Genomic DNA, 19474 nt, shown 5'->3' with positions numbered 1-19474 from the left:
ATGTAGTAGTTTTGCTCTCTTGTTGTCCAACTCTCGATCTTCTACAGTGTACATGTTTTTAATATTTTGCGGAGGAACCTGCATCGCTGCTTGCAGCTATATTTATTATTATTTTTCTTCTCCTTGCGCCCCAATATCTCAAAAAGTCCCTTGTCATAAATTTCCTAATTTGGCACATTGATACTACATCCAAGTGGGTACCCCCACGCCAAATATGGGCCACATCGGACCATAGGGGGCGCCACAGGCCACGCCCAAAAGTCCGATTTTCAAAGTGATTGCATTTCCACCCCATTGCTTTAATTCTTCTGAAACTTGGTATGCATGCCTAATTTTTCATGGGGAACAAAAAAGCCTCAAAGACCCATAAGGTCCGCCATGATGGATTTTCCTGTACAGTGATAATTTTGGAAAACTTTCAAAATTCCTCTTCTCTTGAACCAAAGGTCTAATTGACTTGAAATTTGGTACATATATGTATCATTGACGTGTTTAAAAATTTTACTTAAGGCAATTGAATCAAGTACAAAATGGCTGAAAGGGGTGTATTTATGTAAATGTACACATTTACTCAATATGTTTGTGTCACTAAATCAAATGTCATTTTTGAATGATTTTTTTAAACCTAATAGGCTTTAAGGTGACATCACTCTGACGTACCGTACACAATTTCACCTAGGTATGTCAAAATATGATTGAATTAGAGCTGGTTCAACTATTGCATACCACAGGAGAAACAGCATACTTTTTTTATACACTAACTGAACGTAAAAACATTCGACACTGAGTTTAGCTCACTGGGCTGGGACGGCGACCTGCAAAGTATAAGGTCGTAGGATGGAATCCAGCCACAGTCATTTAGCCCGTCTTAAATTTGAATATCTGTTTAGTTAAACAGGAAGACATCGTTCTGAAGTACCATGCGCAATTTCACCTTGATATGTCAAAAGATCATTGAATTACATCTGTTTAAACTTTGGCCGAATCGAACAAGCCATGCTACAGGGGATACAGCTTTTTTTTTTGACAAAAACTGACCAGAATTTCTCAGCCTTGCGGGTAGCTCAATGGGTTGAAACGTTGTCCTGCAAAGTCACAGGTTGTTAAGTTGCAATGTTGCAAGGTTGGAAAATAGTTCGGTTACAACAGCCTTGCGAGGGATTTTGGTTGTTGTGTTCGTTCATTTAGATGTTTGTAATGTTATTGTTTGTTAGTTAATATAATCTTGTTGGTCACCCTGATTGTGCATGTTGTGTATTTAAATCGGACCAGAGAGTCGGCTGCTGTACTCTCACAACTTATTCTCGCAAGCAGCTGAACATGAGCTCTGCCCAGCCCAGCCGACCATAGACTACTGTTAATTGTACATCGCCTGAGATTCTGGAAAGAGATCAACTCAAGAAGACTTTCAATATCCTATAAAAGGCTAATACTCTGCCCTCTCTGTTTGTAACATTTCAGCAGTTGGTGTATAGCAGAGAGGATAGAGAGACTGACTTGTGACCTTATGCTCATGAGTTCTAATCCCCGTTTAGCCTATTGTTGTTGGCCAAACATGAAGTAGTTTTGCTCTATTGTTGTCCAAGTCTCGATCTTCTACAGTGTACATGTTTATAATATTTTGCCATTTTGCGGAGGAACACGCATCGCTGCTTGCAGCTATATTTATTATTATTATTATTCTTCTCCTTGCACCACAATAACTCAACATGGTATCGGTAACTAATTTTCGAATTTGGCACAGTGATACTACATCTGAGTGGGTACCCCCACGCCAACTATGGGCCACATCAGACCCTAGGGGGCGCCACAGGAAACGCCCAAAAGTCTGATTTTCTAAGTGATAGCATTTCCTACCCATTGCTCAAATTCTTCTGAAACTTGGTGTGCATGCCTTATTTCTCATGGCGAAAAATCCTCAGGGACCCATAAGATCCGCCTGATGTATTTTCCTGTACAGTGATACTTTGGGAAAACCTTTAAAATTCCTTTTCTCTTGAACCAAAGGTCTAATTGACTTGAAATTTGGTATATATATATTTATCATTGACGTATTTAGAAATTTTACTTAAGGCAATTGAATCAAGTACAAATTGGCAAAAAAAGGGGAAAGGGGTGTATTTATGTAAATGGGGTGTTGAAAGGGGTGTATTTATGTAAATGTGTACATTGCCTCAATATGCTTGTGTCACTAAATCAAATGTCATTTTGAAAGATGGGTTTTCAAACCTAATAGGCTTTAAGGTGACATGCCCCTGAAGTACCATAAACAATTTCACCTTGATATGTCAAAATATGACTGAATTACAGCTGTTTGAACTTGGACCAAATCTGACAATGCTCGCCATTGGAGAAACAGCTTTTTCTCTTATCCAGTTACTGAACTTTGTGTATTCCATGCCTGGGAATGGCTCAATTGGCAATTGAATCAAATACAAAATGGCTGAAAGAGGTGTATTTATGTAAATGTACACATTGCCTCAATTTCCTTGTGTCAATAAATCAAATATAGTTTTGACTGATGGTTTTTCAAACCTAATAGGGTTCAAGATGACATCTCTCTGAAGTACCATAAACAATTTCATCTTGGTATGTTAATATGATTGAATTAGACCTGTTTCCACTTTGGCTGAATCTAACAACGTTACCACAGGAGAAACAGCTTACTTTTTTGCACAGTAACTGAACATGCCAATAGTCAACACTGAGAATAGCTCAATGAGCTGCAACAGTGACCTGCAAAGTATAAGGTCGTAGTTTCGAATCCAACCACACTGAGTCTGTCTTAAATTTGAATATATGTTTAGTTAAACGGGATGACATCGTTCTGAAGTACCATGCGTATATTAACTTTGATATGTCAAAATATCATTGAATTACATCTGTTTAAACTTTGGCCGAATCGAACAAGCCATGCTACAGGGGATACAGCTTTTTTTTTTGACAAAAACTGACCAGAATTTCTCAGCCTTGCGGGTAGCTCAATGGGTTGAAACGTTGTCCTGCAAAGTCACAGGTTCGAATCTAGGCACAGTCTTTGGCCTGAAATAATTTTGATTACTTGTTTAGTTAAACAGGAAGACATCCTTCTGAAATACCATGCGCAATTTCATGCAATTTCACCTTGAAATGTCCACCGTTTCTTAACCTTTGTCCCAAAGCTGACCATAAACTAATAATATCACACAGTCGGAGCACAGCTAGATAATCAGCGTCAGCACCCTTGGGTACCCAGCATGCAGTGCGACATGTCAAAAAAACGCAAAGATTGGTGGAAAATGGTTTGTTTACAAAAGCCGTGCCAGGGATTTCAGTTGTTGTGTTTGTTCAGTTAGATGTTTGTAATGTTATTGTTGGTCAGTTAATATAATCTTGTTGGTCACCCTAATTGTGCATGTTGTGTAGTTTAATGTGACACGAGAGTCGGCTACTGTTCTGTCACAGGCTATTTTGCAAGGAGTTAAATATGAGCTTTGCCCTAGCTCAGTTGTCCATATGACTATTGTTATTTGTGCATTAACTGAGAGTCTGGAAAGAGATCAACTCAAGAAGAGTTTCAATATTCCATGGAAAGTTAATAATGAGCCCTTACTAATCATAAAATCTTAGCGGTTGGTGTGTAGTAGAGAGGTTAGAGACACTGACTTGTAACCTTATGCTCATGAGTCCAAATCCCCGTTCAGCCTATTGTTGTTCGCCAAACATTAAGTAGTTGCTAATTGCTTCCTTGTTGTCCAAGTCTTGATCTTCTACAGTGTACATGTTTATAATATTTTGCCATTTTGCAGAGGAACCCGCATCGCTGCTTGCAGCTATATTTCATGTTTATTTTTGGTGGTAGCCTTTTCAACTAATGTCTGATTTCTCTTTCATCTTTAAAATGAGAATTCAGGAACTGGATTTGTTGCTTGCTGTGTCTCCGGCATTTTTGTGCCTCTTGCTCAGTTGTTTACAATACCTCTGCTGAGCCTGATTGAAAACTACAGTAACACGCATTGAGTGATTGGGCAGAATGCGCACAGGTAGACAGACAGACAGACAGACAGACAGACAGACAGACAGACAGACAGACAGACAGACAGACAGACAGACAGACAGACAGACAGACAGACAGACAGACAGACAGACAGACAGGTAGCCCATCCCAATCATTAGTCTGAGCCCGGCTTAATGATTGGTTGTGTTTATTACAGTCTTGCAATGCCCACAGATGTCATATTGATTTAATGTTACTGTCAAACCTTTATATGTATTGGTGTATATGTATGGGTGTGCTTTGTAATATGTTGGCACTTCAAATTAACTTCATATTCTCCAGGAGAGTGCTCAATCGTCTCACTTCAGCGAGGTCAGGGAATCATTTTTACAGTTCTCCTATATTGGCCCAAATGGGTAAACTGTTTTTTTTCTTCCTTCTGGAAGATTTGTGTCAAACATGACTGTTTGTATCTCCCCTCCCCCTTCTTCCCATCTGTGAAGCAGATTGTGTTGCCATCTGGTATGAAATGCGTAATATAAAAAAAAAAAGATTAATTGATTGAATGTGTGACTTCAAGGACCATCAGAGATTTTAGTTTTTGCCTCATAGACACTCAACCAATAAACAGCTGATCCATTCATGGGTCTTTGATCTGCTGAAATGCTGTGAATAACACAGCACATAGATTAAAAACTACATTATTTGTGTGTTCCACTAGAGGTCACTGAAAGCCTTACTACTCAACTTACTTTCCATCGGCTTGAGTAAAAAAACTGTTGTCAAACATGTGCATTAGGGAAAGACAAGGTCCAAGTCATATTACTTGTTGCATGCTGATTGTTTGTCATCATAACCCATTGAAACCTAAGTCCTCACTACAAAAGTAAATATTCATGAAATCATAATCAAAAGTCAATTTTATTTGTATAACCCTATACAAGCAATGCCACAGAGGGCTTCACAGATGCCCACAAATCAGCACCTATATTCCACCTAAACCCTCAAGGAAGACAAGGAAAAACTCCACACTACTAACTTACAGAGAAAATTGGAATAAACCTTGGGAGTAGCAATACAGTGTGTCCAGAGACAGTTGGTGATACAGAGAGGGAAAAACCATAGGCTGGAGACAATTATACAATACAAGTATACAATAAGAATACAAATGTTATAATACATATATGTTTAAGCTAACAAGACTGCATTGCACGCTTCTGTCAATACAACTTTTGAATATGTACACACAGGGGAAAATCCTGTAATCTTTTACACACTTGTGGTTTTTGAGTTGTTCTGTGTGCAGGGTTACTGGAGTTGGATTCCTCTGTCTCCATAACAAAAACAATCAATCAGACAATCAAAAAGAGCAGCATAACAGAAACATCCAGAACCAATACTTCTTGTGACCTGTCATGGCTCTCTTTGTCAGTAGACTTTGCATGGACCATTAGACAGGTATATTACAATAAAACATAAAAGTAGGATTTAATTTGTTGAAATCCTTTATTTAAGTGGTTAACCTCTGTCCTTGTTAGCTCACATGCACATTCAATGTAGTTTCTAGCTAAGTGCAATCATAGCAGCTGTGAAGACAATACCAGCTCAGACATAAATACGTTGGCAAATCGTGTAGACTTCACTGATATGGGGACACGTTTTGATTCCCAAAACACATTTTGGATGGACTGTAGCATGTCCTTCAACTCATACTGAGCAAGTGCCATGAAGACATGCTGATACATGAGTTGTAAGTATTGCAACTTAACAGCCCCAACTTAACAACCTTGCAACTTTGCAACACTTATTCATTTAAAAATAGCACCTATTTTAGAGTTCTTTCCCCTGGAACAGATTTCATGTTCCAACCGAGGGGGGCTGTCGCTGTCTTGGTGTGTGGGGCTGCATCAAATACCCTTTTAGCTCTGTTAAATTGCTGCACTAGTCCACACTTGACCGGTGGGTATCTCATTCTATTATGACTGTAACTGTTAGCTGCTCCTGGCATTCTCTAATCCCTGCTCTCCTCTCTCTGTCCCCCCCCCCACACATTCCCTGTGGTGTGGGGGGTTTGAGCTGTCAGGACCTGCTTGGTCGTCGGTCTGCCAACGCTGGACCAGGTCGTCACTCGGAATCCAGTCTCCATGACGGCCAACAGCGAGTTTCCCGGTCCCATCCAACGTCTATAAAGCTGAACAATGGATTTTGGTGTTTCAAAACCCATTGACACTGTATGACTATGTTTAGCTTGTGCTCTGCTCCTCTCTCCTACCAACCGTCTCTGGAGGAGGGGATCCCTCTCTGAATTGCTCCTCCCAAGGTTTCTTCAATTTTTTCTCCCGTTGGGAGTTTTTCTGGGAGTTTTTCCTTGTCTTCCTTGAAGGTTTAGGTTGGTTGAGGGGCAGTTCTTTGGGCGCATGTGAAGCCCTCTGTGACATGCTTGCGTGTAAAAAGGGCATACAAATACATTCGATTTGATTTGATTCATTTAGCAGACGCTTTTATCCAAAGCGACTTCCAAGAGAGATCTTTACAAAGTGCATAGGTCACTGATAATAACAACAAGATAGCCCCAAAAACATTGCAGGTGTCCAAAACATGAAGCACACATTGTGAACAACCAAAATAAGTGCCAAAGTGAAAGATAGTGTAGGATAGTTTAAAAGTACAAATATGTTCTCAAGTGGAGTCAATTAAATCTGGGGACCTGTTTTGGTGGAAAAATAGTTGTTTCTTATTTACACAAAAGAGAAAATAATGACTTTCATATTCCGTCCACCTCAGCATATTGTAGATAGTTTATTTGGTTTGATTTTATGAAAGTAGGGACCATAAATGGGTATGTTTGTTGTCTGTGTTGTTAGTCTTTTTCAAGAAGTTGATTTTTAGCATGTAGTATACCTTGCTATTTGTCTGAAAAGAATGATCAGGTCAGTGCACGCAACTGAGTAGTGTGTGTTTAGTTTGAAATTCACCTTGAACTCGGTTCTAATTCATTACATGTTGTGCCACACTTCAAGGACCAGTTTGGGGTTCCACCTCACTTGGACTCCAGCTATGCAAACCCACAATGTTCAGTCTGAGATTTTTGGTATGTTTACCTTTATTCGTCAAATGCAAACAGTTCCATTTGATGCCAAAGGTTGAAACTATTGATTTTGGGCAGACACATTTTCATTGTGGCCGGATACAAAACTTTGCTGATCTCTCCCCAACATGACCAAACCTGTCAATATGATCTTGGAATTTGGAAATCCATTATCAACATAGCAAGTTGTACATGTTGTGTGTGTTTCAGTAATAATCAATTATTATCAACTCTAAGTAATTGCATTGTAGGACTTGTTGCCATGTATTAGATATTTGAGTATATGGGTGACTCATTACATTTGCTCAGTGCTTTTGTCAGGGCGAGTGGTGGGGTAGGACCCAAATGCAAGGGAGTTGCGAGGCATTTTGAAAACAAAGGTTTAATCTCAGAAATGGGAAACAGATAGGGTACTCACACAGACATGGGTAGTAAGGACAAGATTAAGACTGGACACAAAACAGGAACCTAAATACTGAACCAAACGACACACAGGTGAAGACAATGACGCTAATGAGAACCGAGACACAGGTGAAGACAATGACAGGGAAACACTTTAGCAGGGCAAAACCAAAAACAACAGGGGGGCACGGCTGTGGCCTTGACAGTACCCCCCTCTTAAGGGACGTCACCCGACGTCCCACAAGGCAGGGCAGGGGGTCGGAGCAGGTCCGGGGTACGACCCAGAGGCAGGGCAGAGGGTCGGGGAAGGGTCTGGGGCGGCCCGGAGGCAGGGCAGAGGGTCGGGGAAGGGTCGGGGGTGGACCCGGAGGCAGGGCAGAGGGTCGCGGAAGGTCCGGGGGTGGACCCGGAGGCAGGGCAGAGGGCAGGTGCAGGTCCGGGGGGTGGCCCGGAGGCCGGAGCAGTCCAGGGAACCACCCGGGGGTAGGACGGGCACAACAACAGACGATTTTAGTTGGATAAACATCCCCTATTTTGACTCACTATGTGTGAGAGGGGCCACTCTTTATTATAGTTTAGGGTGAGTAAACCCAATCTACCCATAGCCTCCAAAGTCCTCTAGCAAAATGGACTTCTTCTGTAAAGGAATTATAATTTGGAGAATATCATGATCACAACTCTAGGTTGCTGCCGTTATTCCAGTGACAATTACAGTCATGTACTATCTCTGTCCCACAATTACAAGCCTGCTGATAAAAGAATGACTAGAACATCCTTATCTGTCAGAACATGTCAGGCCCTGAGGTATCTTAGATTCATGTATGCATGGTATCATCAGCATATCCACCCAAGGAAGGTGCACATGTACAGTATGTCACCTCTTGGAGCACAGGTGATCTCATAAAGGGCAAAGGTTAGATCCAACACAAATGGTCTGACCAAAGTCCAGATACTATGTGTAACTGAACAATGGCAGAACATTTAAATTTATGCTCATGGTACTAGTCATCTGTGTGTATGTGCTGTATACGTTTTGAATATATGTGTGTATATGTGTTTGACAAAATTCAATCTATATTTTTACAATCTGTTATCTTCTTTGGGACCTGATGAGGCAAAGTAGACAAATTGCTTCACATATTCAACAGTTGATGGCACACGCTGGTCAATGTAAAAGAACTGTTACTCAACCAGTACTCTGGAGGATTTGTGTCATTAACCCAACTGTTCCTTACCCTTGAATTTAAGTTGTATTCAACTTTTTAAATGATCAAGTTACCATTACATATCACGTAATTTGACGAACCCAGACGATCAGTAATAGTTCTGTAATATACTGTTGTCATTTCTTTGCACTTTATATGTTGTGTGAATTGTTTGTCTTATTTATTAATATGTGTAGTTTTGTATATGCAACTGCTGGATGTATTTGTATTGTGTATTGATTGGTGTTCATGTTTTTACTGGGATAAAATGCAGCATGGATTCCAAGACAAATATTCCTTGGGGACAATAACTTTTTATCCTATCTCATCTTAAGTAGGTAGAGTCAAATCAAATCAAGCACCTTCTTGGGGGGGTTAGTCTAGCTACAGAAGACGCTACTTCTACTTTATGTTAAAACCAGAGGCTCTGCTGTCTCTAGGGGGCCTCAGTGAGTTTTCCAAGGGTTGTTGAAGGAATGTCGTGGGGAAGAAAACCAAACATTTTTAGCAGCAACTGTAAATTACTTTACATTTTGTAGGCGGATGACAAACTGGTGAAGAAAGAGAATGACTGGCAATGTCTATACATAAACAAAATTGATTTGAGTGCAATGTGTTTTTCAAATGTGTCTCAATTAATGGGATTTATTGAAGTCACTATAAGACAGACCTTTTGAACTCTGTATTGCTTTGTCTGGGCAGCAACACTGAAACATAGCAAAATCACCTGGGCCCTGTATATATATGTTAACTAGTCTTAGTTACAATTCATTCAAAGAAAGTGAATCAAACCATTTTCGGGTTCTTTAGGTAAAGTAGAAATGTGTCATTTAGAGGGGCAGTCAGCTCAAGCTTCAATACCCAAATATCCTTGCAATTAACTGCTTAGTCAACATAAATTACAAGCTGCTAGCTACAGCTATAATGAATGGATTGACAGACTATATAGACAAAATGATTGAGACAACTACATATCTAAATCCATAGGCATAAATCAAGGCAGAACGTTTAGGTTAGAGCTAGCTTACTTCTAAGGTAGATCAAAATGAGATCAACAGCACCAGCGTGTAGGCTAGCTACTTCATTTACAGTGGTAGCCGACGCATAAATAGCCTTCATGTTTAGACTGCAGCACAGTAGCCTAACAGAGGTGTGGGATGGGTTTATTTATCTCCATAAAGTCAACCATGTTGCAGTAAAAAAAAGTCAGAGGTACCTTAAGTTTTCTTCCTTATTTTGTTTGCTAAGGTCTTTCGTGTAACGCTTTATCAAACTTTAAGGGAATCTTAGTATACGACCATAATAAGGAGAAAACCTTAAATACTTAAATAAAGGGAATATTTAAGAAAACCTTAAGGAGAAGACTTAAGGGTGCTTTGTGCAACCGATTATATTTTAAGGAAACCTTAACTTTGACTTTAAGGAAAATCTTAACTTAAGGTGTTTTGTGCAACCGGCCCCTGGCTCGCAGATGGCATTAGAATTTGTCCCAAATATGTTTGACGGTGCACAGGTCATGGATCTGTGCAGGCTAGTGAAGTTTTTCCACACAAACCTCACTTTGTTAGTTGGGTTAAAATCAAGCCATATTAACAATGAAGGCTGTCTTTCGTGGTTTTGGGCAAGAGCTTTAAATGTTTTTTTAAATTATTATTATTTTTTTTTATTGAGATTGTGCAGGAAAAAATACAACAAAGAGATAGTCACATGGGGATAACAAAGGTGATATAGAGAAAGAAAGAGAGAAAAAGCCAGATAATGCACATTTAAATCAGATTAAATGATATTTATTTAGGATAGCACAGGTTTTGCCTGCTTTTTTAGCGATTGCTAATGTCGGCGACTTTTTTCTCAAAGAAGGAGAAGTTGTGTGCTGTCAGGGTGGAGAAGGTAAAAAAAAGCTTGTGGGGGTTTGAAGCAGAGTTAATTTTGTTCATAAAGTAGAGGGTTTTAGCACCAGTAATGTGAGAAGAGAAAAATTTAAAGAGGGAGTTATACTTATCAAGGTCCAGACCGTCTTTGGACTTGCGCCATTTCCTCTCAGCTGCCCGAAGGGTGGACCGTTCTTCACGAATAACATCCGTAAGCCACGGGCAGGAGGGAGAAAATCGCGCAGGCCTGGTTGACAGGGGACAGAGAGAGTCAAGTGATGCAGTTAAAGTGGTTAACAAGGAGTCGGTGGCAGTGTTAGTGGGGTGGGACGAGAACTCATCAATGGGAGGGAGGGAGGATGTTACAATAGAGGAGAAATGGGAGGGAGATAGGGAGCGGAGGTTGCGGCGGAAAGTTACAAGGGGAGGGGAGGTAGGAGGGGTTGGAGGGAGAGAGACAGAGAATTGGATAAAGAGGTTAAGTCAGTGACACAGTTAAGTGTTATTGTAGTTATCTGTAGTCTGTTATTTTGATTATTTTGGTTCTTGAAGTGGTATTTACTAAAAAGAGACACTCTTCATAGCTTCTCGCCATATCTGTCGCATTCCATCCAGTCCAGAACCCGGGGTCCTGAAGTCTCGACTTTTACGATACTCAAACGATGCGATGTTAATATACCTCTCTGATCTAACGACTCTGACTAGCTGTTGTGACCTCTCAGATGAGCTTTGGCTACGATGGAGAGCTGGTTGTTCTGTTAGTTCTCCTGTGTGCACAAGAACTGTAGCTCTTTTGCAGTGCCCAATTAAGTAGCCTACCTCACTGACCAGTTCTGATAGTACGTGCATTTTGCGTCATTGTTTATGCAAAATAATATACATGAGAAAGATTTGACATCAATTTTGACATATTCATCTTTGAACTTGAAATACTTGTATTTTGTCTCATTTTGTCTCATTAGACATTATGCTTAATTGTGTTAATTTATCTATTTTGCAGTGAATGGTGCTATCAGAATTCCATGTCAGACTCCCATGTTATTATTAGGTTTTTTGTGTTTTTTTACCGATTGCAGTAAAGATAATGAGACTTTTTCTTATCACAGTAGAGCTATCTGTTCCGTCGGATTGTCAAACCTCGGATTCAGGAGGAGCAATGTGGTTTTCGTCCTGGCCGTGGAACAGTGGACGAGCTCTATACCCTCCGCAGAGTCCTGGAGGGTACATGGGAGATCGCCCAACCAGTCTACACATGTTTTGTGGATTTGGAAACGCCTCGGGGTCCCCCAGGAAGAGCTGGTGGAAGTGGCCGGGTAGAGGGAAGTCTGGGCCTCCCTGCTTAGGTCGCTGCCCCCACGACCCGACCCCCGGATAAGCGGCAGATGACGACGACAATCTGTTGCCGTGATTAACGCTTTGCCAGACCTGTTCCCAAATGTGCAGATTTGACGGGCTTGGAAGCACGTCATGCACTGCCTGGATGAGGAATTTGATGCGGTGAGGCTCGGCATTCCAAAGCTCAGCCCAGGTCACTTTCCTTTCAACCGCATTCTCCAAGCTCCTTGTTGCTTCATTCCCACAGCCTTGCAGGTTTTCGTCTCCTCTACGGCTGCTCTCACCTCCTCCTAAACAAGTCATCGCCCTTCCTTCCCCCTGGTGTTCATTTGGGGAGTTGGAAAGGATCCTAGCCCTGCTCGACCTCGTGTGACCACTCCCACCAGGCTCCTGTGACGTAACCTTGCATCTGCCTCTTGAACTGCTTCCTATGCCCTCCATTTCCTGCCAGTCCTCACTTGGATCCCTGCTTTAGCCACCTTCTGATCACTTTAGTCCCTGTACTGAACCACTTCTCTGGCTCTAGTTACCTTGAATTCCTCCTCCAAGGATTTGAAAGGCAGTCGCAGTTTGTTAGAGTGCAATGCTGCTCAGGCTCCTTGGTAATCCAATCCATCTCCGGAGGTGTTTGCTGACCTTCCTCTCCAAGGTCTCAACTGTTGAGATAGGGACCACATAGACAAGGAGGTGCCACAGGATCCTGGGAAGAATACCATGTTGGTAGACCCAGGCTTTAAACTTCCCAGGTAGGCCTGACTTGTCCACGGATTTCAGCCAGCCATCCAACTCAGTGCAGGTCGACTGGATAGATGTTGTGTCTCTCAGAGAGCAGTCAAAAACCTTGCCCAAGCTCTTGACTGGCTTCTCTGTGATAGTTGGAATGGCTGTGCCTGAGATGTTAAAACGGAACTTGTCCTCTACCTTCCCCTTCCTCAGGACCATTGATCTTGATTTGGCGGGTTTTGAAAAGCATCCGGGCCCACTCCACCAGCTTTTCAAGTCCCTTCAGAATCCACCGGCAGCCTGGGACTGATTCTGTCATAACTGTGAGGTCATCCATGAATGCCCTGATGGGTGGTTGCCGTTGTCCGGAATTCATGCAGGGCACTCTGGACACATTTCATGGCTAGAGAGAACAATGTCAAGAGATAGTACACCGATGTGATGATACCGATCTCCACCTTGTGCCAACTGGATGTTATTGCTCCTGAAGAGACCCTCATCCTGAAATTGCTGTAATAATCAGAGATGAGGTCTCTGCACCTGCTGGGTACATGATGTTTTCTCAAGTGAGCTGAACCAACTTGTGTGGAATGGAACCGAATGCATTTGCCAGGTCAAGCCACAACACAGTAGACAGGTTGCCCTTGTTCTCTCTGGCCTCCCGAATGAGCTGTGTCACCACAACAGTATGCTCCAGACATCCTGACATTCCTGGAATGCCGCCTTTCTGGACAGATGTATCGATGTAGGTGTTCTTTGCCAGGTAGGTACACAGCCGTTTGGAAACAGCACTGAAGAAATCCTTTGCCTCAACACACAGCAGGGAGATGATGCGGAACTGGTTTAGCTGAGTGGAGTTTTCCTCCATCGGGATCCATACCCCTTCAGCCACTCTCCATTGTTCAGGGATCCTCCCTCTTCTCCAGAAGACTTGCAGGATTTTTCACAGACTCAGCAGGAGTTTGGGACAGTTCTTATACACTTTGTATGAAGTGCCACTCAGTCCTGGTGCAGAGCTTGCCCTTACTTTGCGGACAACCTCCCTGACTTCCTTTAATTGCAGCTCCGATATGTCGAACTGCACCTCTGGTCAGGGGGTTCTACTGTCGTGGATAATGTTATAAGTTCCCGTGTATAGTGAAAATAAATCAGAGTCTCGAAGTGAAGAAAATCCTAAGTCCGTACAAGTCAAAAATAAACAAAGTCCAAAGGTTGAAAATGATTCTAAGTGTTGACCCGTCAAAAATCAGGCTAAGTCCCAACAAGTGCAAATTATACTAAGTCCCAACAGATGAAACATAAACTAAGTCCAAAACAGACGCACTGGAACTCAGAGTCTGATGCAAAGGTTTATTCCAACACAGGGTAAAAAAGTGAGTGAGCTCCGAAGAGCAGACTGTCCGTTTCTCTCCGGACAGTCCCTTTTATACTGTATTTTCTGCCTATTATTTGTGTCATTTTTTGCTATTGGTACAATACAGTTGGTCACACATACATTATGCATCCTCACATTATTGGTTCCTTTCTGTTGATGACCATTTCTATGCTTTGTCACCCAATTAGCCCCTATACTAGGGTTTCTGATTACAGAAGCTGGGTCACGTTGGCATCTCTGTCCTTACATAAATCTGACCATGTCCAGGCTTGTGTTGGATTCACACACATCTTAGACTTTCTTCTAGTTGGTATGGGATGCTCGTGCTTTATAAACATAGGAAACCCCTAGACACAGACCTAGGCCTGACCTGGGTGACAGCTTCAGACTTGGTTTGCAAGAGTTCCTGAAGCTCGGCCATAAATGTGCGTTCTAATTTACGGCTAGGCCTCTGCATTCCTTTGAGTGGTACTTCCCCGTCCTCCTTTGCTAAAACCAATGTCTCACACTTCTATTGTTTTTACTCAGTCACAGCTTAGAATCAAATTTCCCATAATAAAACTTAGAGTATAATATAAGGAATAACTGAGACATTCACTTTTCAATTAGATAGTTCCATAAGTGTAACCCATCTCCATCATTTCAGCAGGGTGACATAATTTTCTTCATCACTACGAGGTTGTTACACTCTCCCAACTCCTGCTCTCTTGCGGGGTCGCTGTACGTTTGCTTCAGATGTTGGTCTATGTCTTCCTGCGAGGAGGCCAGTTTGCCACTGCGCTTCTGCCCCAGCAAATCCTTAGTGAACTTGAAGGGGTTAGCGATGAAAGCAGCACTGAGTGGAAGACATTCATTGCTTTATAGGCTTGATAGAACATTAGTAATAACGTAGATGCCTGGGGCCCGTTCTCCGTACGTCGCTAACTCAGTTAGCTGGATTTGATTGTTGAAGATTTGTCATTATCTTGGATTGTTCGGTTCTTCGAAGCTCATCCTGGAGTTGCTGTCATAGCAACAGGTCCATAAGCTTAAACCTGTTCAGGAGCAGGTTTATTTTATGTTAACACAATTAGATTGAGGCTTTACAAGCAGAGGTGATACAGGAAGTCTGTCACAGATATGTCTTGTCCGTTTTTACTACAGGGACCTGTTGCAGAATGTGCAAGAATAATTAGCAGAATTAAACATGAAACCGAATTAATTGCTCATTGTGTGATAGATAGGCTCCTTAAGCACAGTGCGATGTGCTAGCCTATGCTTGAGAGGATAGCCTATAGTTTTTTTGTGAGGGTGTCATTTACATAATACATTTGTTGAAACCACATCCTATGACAATAAAGATGATAAATGAAAATATGAAAGTATGAAAAGAAAAAAAACATAGGCCTAGCTTACTGTAATAAGCAATAAAACGTGTGGTCACTACTCTACATTTAATTTGGTCTGCTACTTTTTGCCAGCCCCCTTTCTTGGATTTTGCAGACTTTGAGGTGTTCCCTGGTGTTCTGATTAAATCTTCAAATTCTGAGTAACCTTCGAGCAAGCCGTTACGCTGTTGGCTCTTGAGGAAAAAACAGAGCGCTCATTTTGGCCACGGTGAGCAGCCATAGACTTATGTGAGCAACCAATAGCAGCGTTGCTGATCAATGTTTCTACTATCGATACATACCGCCTTTTAGACCAACGCATAACTTAGTCCAGCTATACTAATTATAAACAACATTGGTGTTCGAAGAACCGAATTAGCCAGATCATAATTAGCAAGATGATGTCATCTTGAATGTGTCATTTGATCTCGGATGTAATAAGCGACGTACGGAGAACGGGCCCCTGGCCCCAATACAATGTTTTGGATGAGCTGTTGTTTTTTCAACCTCCCACAAAATGTGTGACGTTTCTCTGTCAAATGATATTGTTTAATTTTTGTCAGGTTGTGAGGTGGGGTTGGTCCCAAATGCAGGGGAATCGGCAGGCATGGTCAAACAAAGGGTTTAATACTCAAAAACTAGGCCACAGACAGGGTAACACGCAGCGACAAAGGGTAATGCTAAGACAAAGACTGGACACAAAACGGGAACCTAAATACACAGAAACAAACAAGACACAGGTGGACACAATGAAACTAACAAGAACTCAACGAGACACAGGTGAAGACAATGAGACAGGGAACCACTAGGGCAAAGCAAAACCAAAAACCAGGGGGGCACGGCTGTGGCCGTGACAATTTTGCACATTCAGATTTTCAGCCTTGGGTCTTATGCTCTGCTGATGTGCACCTAAACAAATAATAAAGAGGTGATAAGAAATTTGACTCGTATCTTTATTTTTTAGGCAAGCCTTTCACATTTTCTATTATGTCAGGATTACAGATTTTTAAGCATTAATATAACATGTAAATTTCAGGGATTTTGCCTTATTTCAAGAATTGTGTAAAGAAGGAGATTTACATTTAGTCATTTAGCAGACGCTCTTATCCAGAGCGACTTACATTAAGTACAGGGACATTCCCCCCGAGGCAAGTAGGGTGAAGTGCCTTGCCCAAGGACACAGCGTCATTAGGCACGGCGGGGAATCGATCCAGCAACCTCCTGATTACTAGCCCGATGCAAACTTTAAGCAGATTATACTACATATTGAAAAAAACTACTTACATTGTATTGTATTAAGAAAATAATGCCTAGTGTGTATCTTTGTGACAAGATTATGACACTAGTATTTACTTAATTTAACCTCTTCTGAAACCTGTTAAATGTGCCTAAAAACGCCTAAACAGCATACCCAAAGTAAATTGACTGCTGTTCTTGAACCATTTGGAGTAGATGCATGTAAATGGACTGTTTTGAAAGCTGACACTCTGAAGTTATGTTCCTTGTTGTCAGGACGCCTGTCAGTCCTACTGGTGTTGATAAATAGAAGCTTGAACACAAGGAAAGTGAACGTTTCTATTTCCGCCTATGTTTTTATAAGAGTACATCCAGGCGTTTTCTAAAAGGGCCTTTTGGAGACTCCAGAATGACCCTTCTCAACAAGGTCAAATTCTTAGGATAAAAAGGTATAATTGTTATCTCTAATGAAAGGTGGTACTTAGAACTATCATATATAACAGCTAAATCCCTCATTAGTATTACTGAAACACAAAAACTGAAGCATGAACACATTGGAGTGCTTTATCTGATTCCCAGGATTGGCACACAAAGAACACTGACATATTGCGCAATCGACTTTTATTTTGAAGGCTCCACAAAACCTGGCATATGGGGTATCGCCATTTACAGCTAGCGCTAAGCTACAAGGATAACTAGCTCATTTCAGAGCCAGTTAAAGCCAGTTAGAAAAAATCGTGTAGAGGGGGCGGGGGGGGGGGGGGGGGGCGGGACGCACCGACCTGATTGGCTTTAGAGGGCTGTCATCGGGGCATGGAAGCTCCTATTGGTCAAAACTTGGTGTCGATCGAAACCTCTGAGTGTAGCAGCCATTGGACAACTACTCGACATGGTTTGATACTTTGGACCCTTGGGAATGTAAGCAGATGAGGTTTTGATGAGTTGTGTGCATACCTGGAACATTCTTAAGTAATCGTAGGTAAGTACAACTTTTTTCTCTGGCATTGTTGAAGGAACGGTCACCGGTCACAAGTAGCGTTGACGCTACTTTCTGTTGCGAGTTGAGCTTGAGTTGGTTTTTTTCAATGGAAGCACAAGAATCGTAGCTTTCCAACGAGGTATCATATGTGTAGCAGTAAAAAAAAAATAAAAAAAATCAATTGAGCGCGTTTTCACTGAGGGAGGGGAGCGCAGCATTTGTGGCTCGCCGGCGAGCCAAGGAAAATGTTCCAACATATTGAGAAGAGAAAGCTTATATATTTTAATTGTATCAAGGCAAATGCACTCGTTAGTAGTGAGAACACATCATTTTGCTTATTTTAAGTAATATTCACTTAATTGTGGTACTTTTTTCCTGTTTTTTCAAGCCCGCTTTTAGCAGTGTGTATCTGCTGGTGTTGTGTACACCATACATTATTTGGGTTCTTTGTCTTCTCTTTTCTCTTTTTTGCTGTTCCATATTTAACTTGGGAAATGCATTACTGTCCTTCAGTGGTGTAGTCTAGTCTTTTGTAGTGAGTATACTGTGATTTTCCCCTCCAAGCCTCATACTCGCCTGTCCCAGAGCGACATCCCATACACTAAGCACTATGACGTTTCCATATACAAACTGTGTGTGCTGATATCTACCTAACTTTCGGTCCCTCCACTCTAAGAATGCCTGTTTTTAAACTCCCTAGCCTGACTTTCAGTCCACAATGCTGGCCAGAAGTTCTCACAAATTTTGGGGGGGGAGCTTGATGTAAAAAAAACTAACATAGCCATTTGTCCAATTGGTAAAACATTGTCTAGTGGAGGTAATTACGTTTACGTTTCTTAACCTGGTTTTCCATTTTTATATTGTCTCTATAGTTAGCTTTCGATAAAATGAAAGACCGCACAAAGAATGACAGCCAAACGACGTCTTTTTTTAAGGCAGCCAGAGCCAAACAACTTTGCCTAGTAACTTTAAGTGACGTCACTTCAGATCGAGGGCACAGCAACAAAAGCCCCAAATATTCAATTTCACTGATTCACAATACAGACGGGGAGAATTTGGGAATTAAGGCGAGAACGTTCTGTCACAAAACTATGTTGTTACGTATCATCGCGCCTTTGTAAGTGGGTATACGGAAATCCTTGGCTTTTCCTAGTGGGTATACGGCATATACCTGCGTATCACGTAGACTACACCACTGCTGTCCTTTGTCATGCCTTGTGTGGATGGTGCATTTAATAACTGCAAATAATGTTTGTTGGGTGGGAATCCAATTTGTTACATATTTGGTCTGTGTCACCTTCTCCACATGCTTTTCACTTTGTGGCTTTTCAGATTGCACTGATAGGTATGGCGAACCACCGGATGTCTTGGACGTTGAAAGATGTTTTGCATGTTGAAATGCGACTGGCATGAAGCAGGGCTGCCAACTTTTTCCAAAACCTTGGCGTGAGATTTGGTGGAGGGGCGAGCTTTCGCTAGCTTCACTCCCCCCTCCCCTCAATGTAACTCTCGCCATGGAGTGGGGGGAGAGACAATGCGAGTTTACACGGCTGTTTGCGCGTCAATGTTGCTTCACTCCGTTAACCTGCGCGTCGTCCGTTACTGTTTACAACGTTAGATTGGCTACTTGTTTGGCGTGGCCTTTTCAGCGTGAGATATACAAGGTGTGGCGTGAGAGCGTGAGAAATGGTTGAAATGCGTGTGTCACACGGCGAAACCTAGAAAGTTTGCAGCTCTCCATGAAGTCATACTGTAGTCCATCAATAGGGCCTCTGCAATCTGTCAGTAGCAATTCATACAAAGTATGAATCCTTGCAACCAGCTCATTCAAATATGTGAAAGTAAGCATAACCGTGTTTCCATTTCTGTCAGGTAGTCTATCACCATTTCGACAATGAGAATCAAACAGTCCACATC

At 41.8% G+C, this 19474-nt stretch overlaps 1 pseudogene; it reads right to left on the bottom strand.

The window, feature by feature from the left end:
• The window catches only part of LOC124487590, a 45696-nt pseudogene that overhangs the window by 23588 nt on the left and 2634 nt on the right, over positions 1–19474 (bottom strand).

This window comes from Hypomesus transpacificus, chromosome 26 (genome assembly GCF_021917145.1).
Source record: "Hypomesus transpacificus isolate Combined female chromosome 26, fHypTra1, whole genome shotgun sequence".
Lineage (NCBI taxonomy): Eukaryota > Metazoa > Chordata > Actinopteri > Osmeriformes > Osmeridae > Hypomesus > Hypomesus transpacificus.
This window is presented reverse-complemented; position numbering and strand designations above follow the sequence as displayed.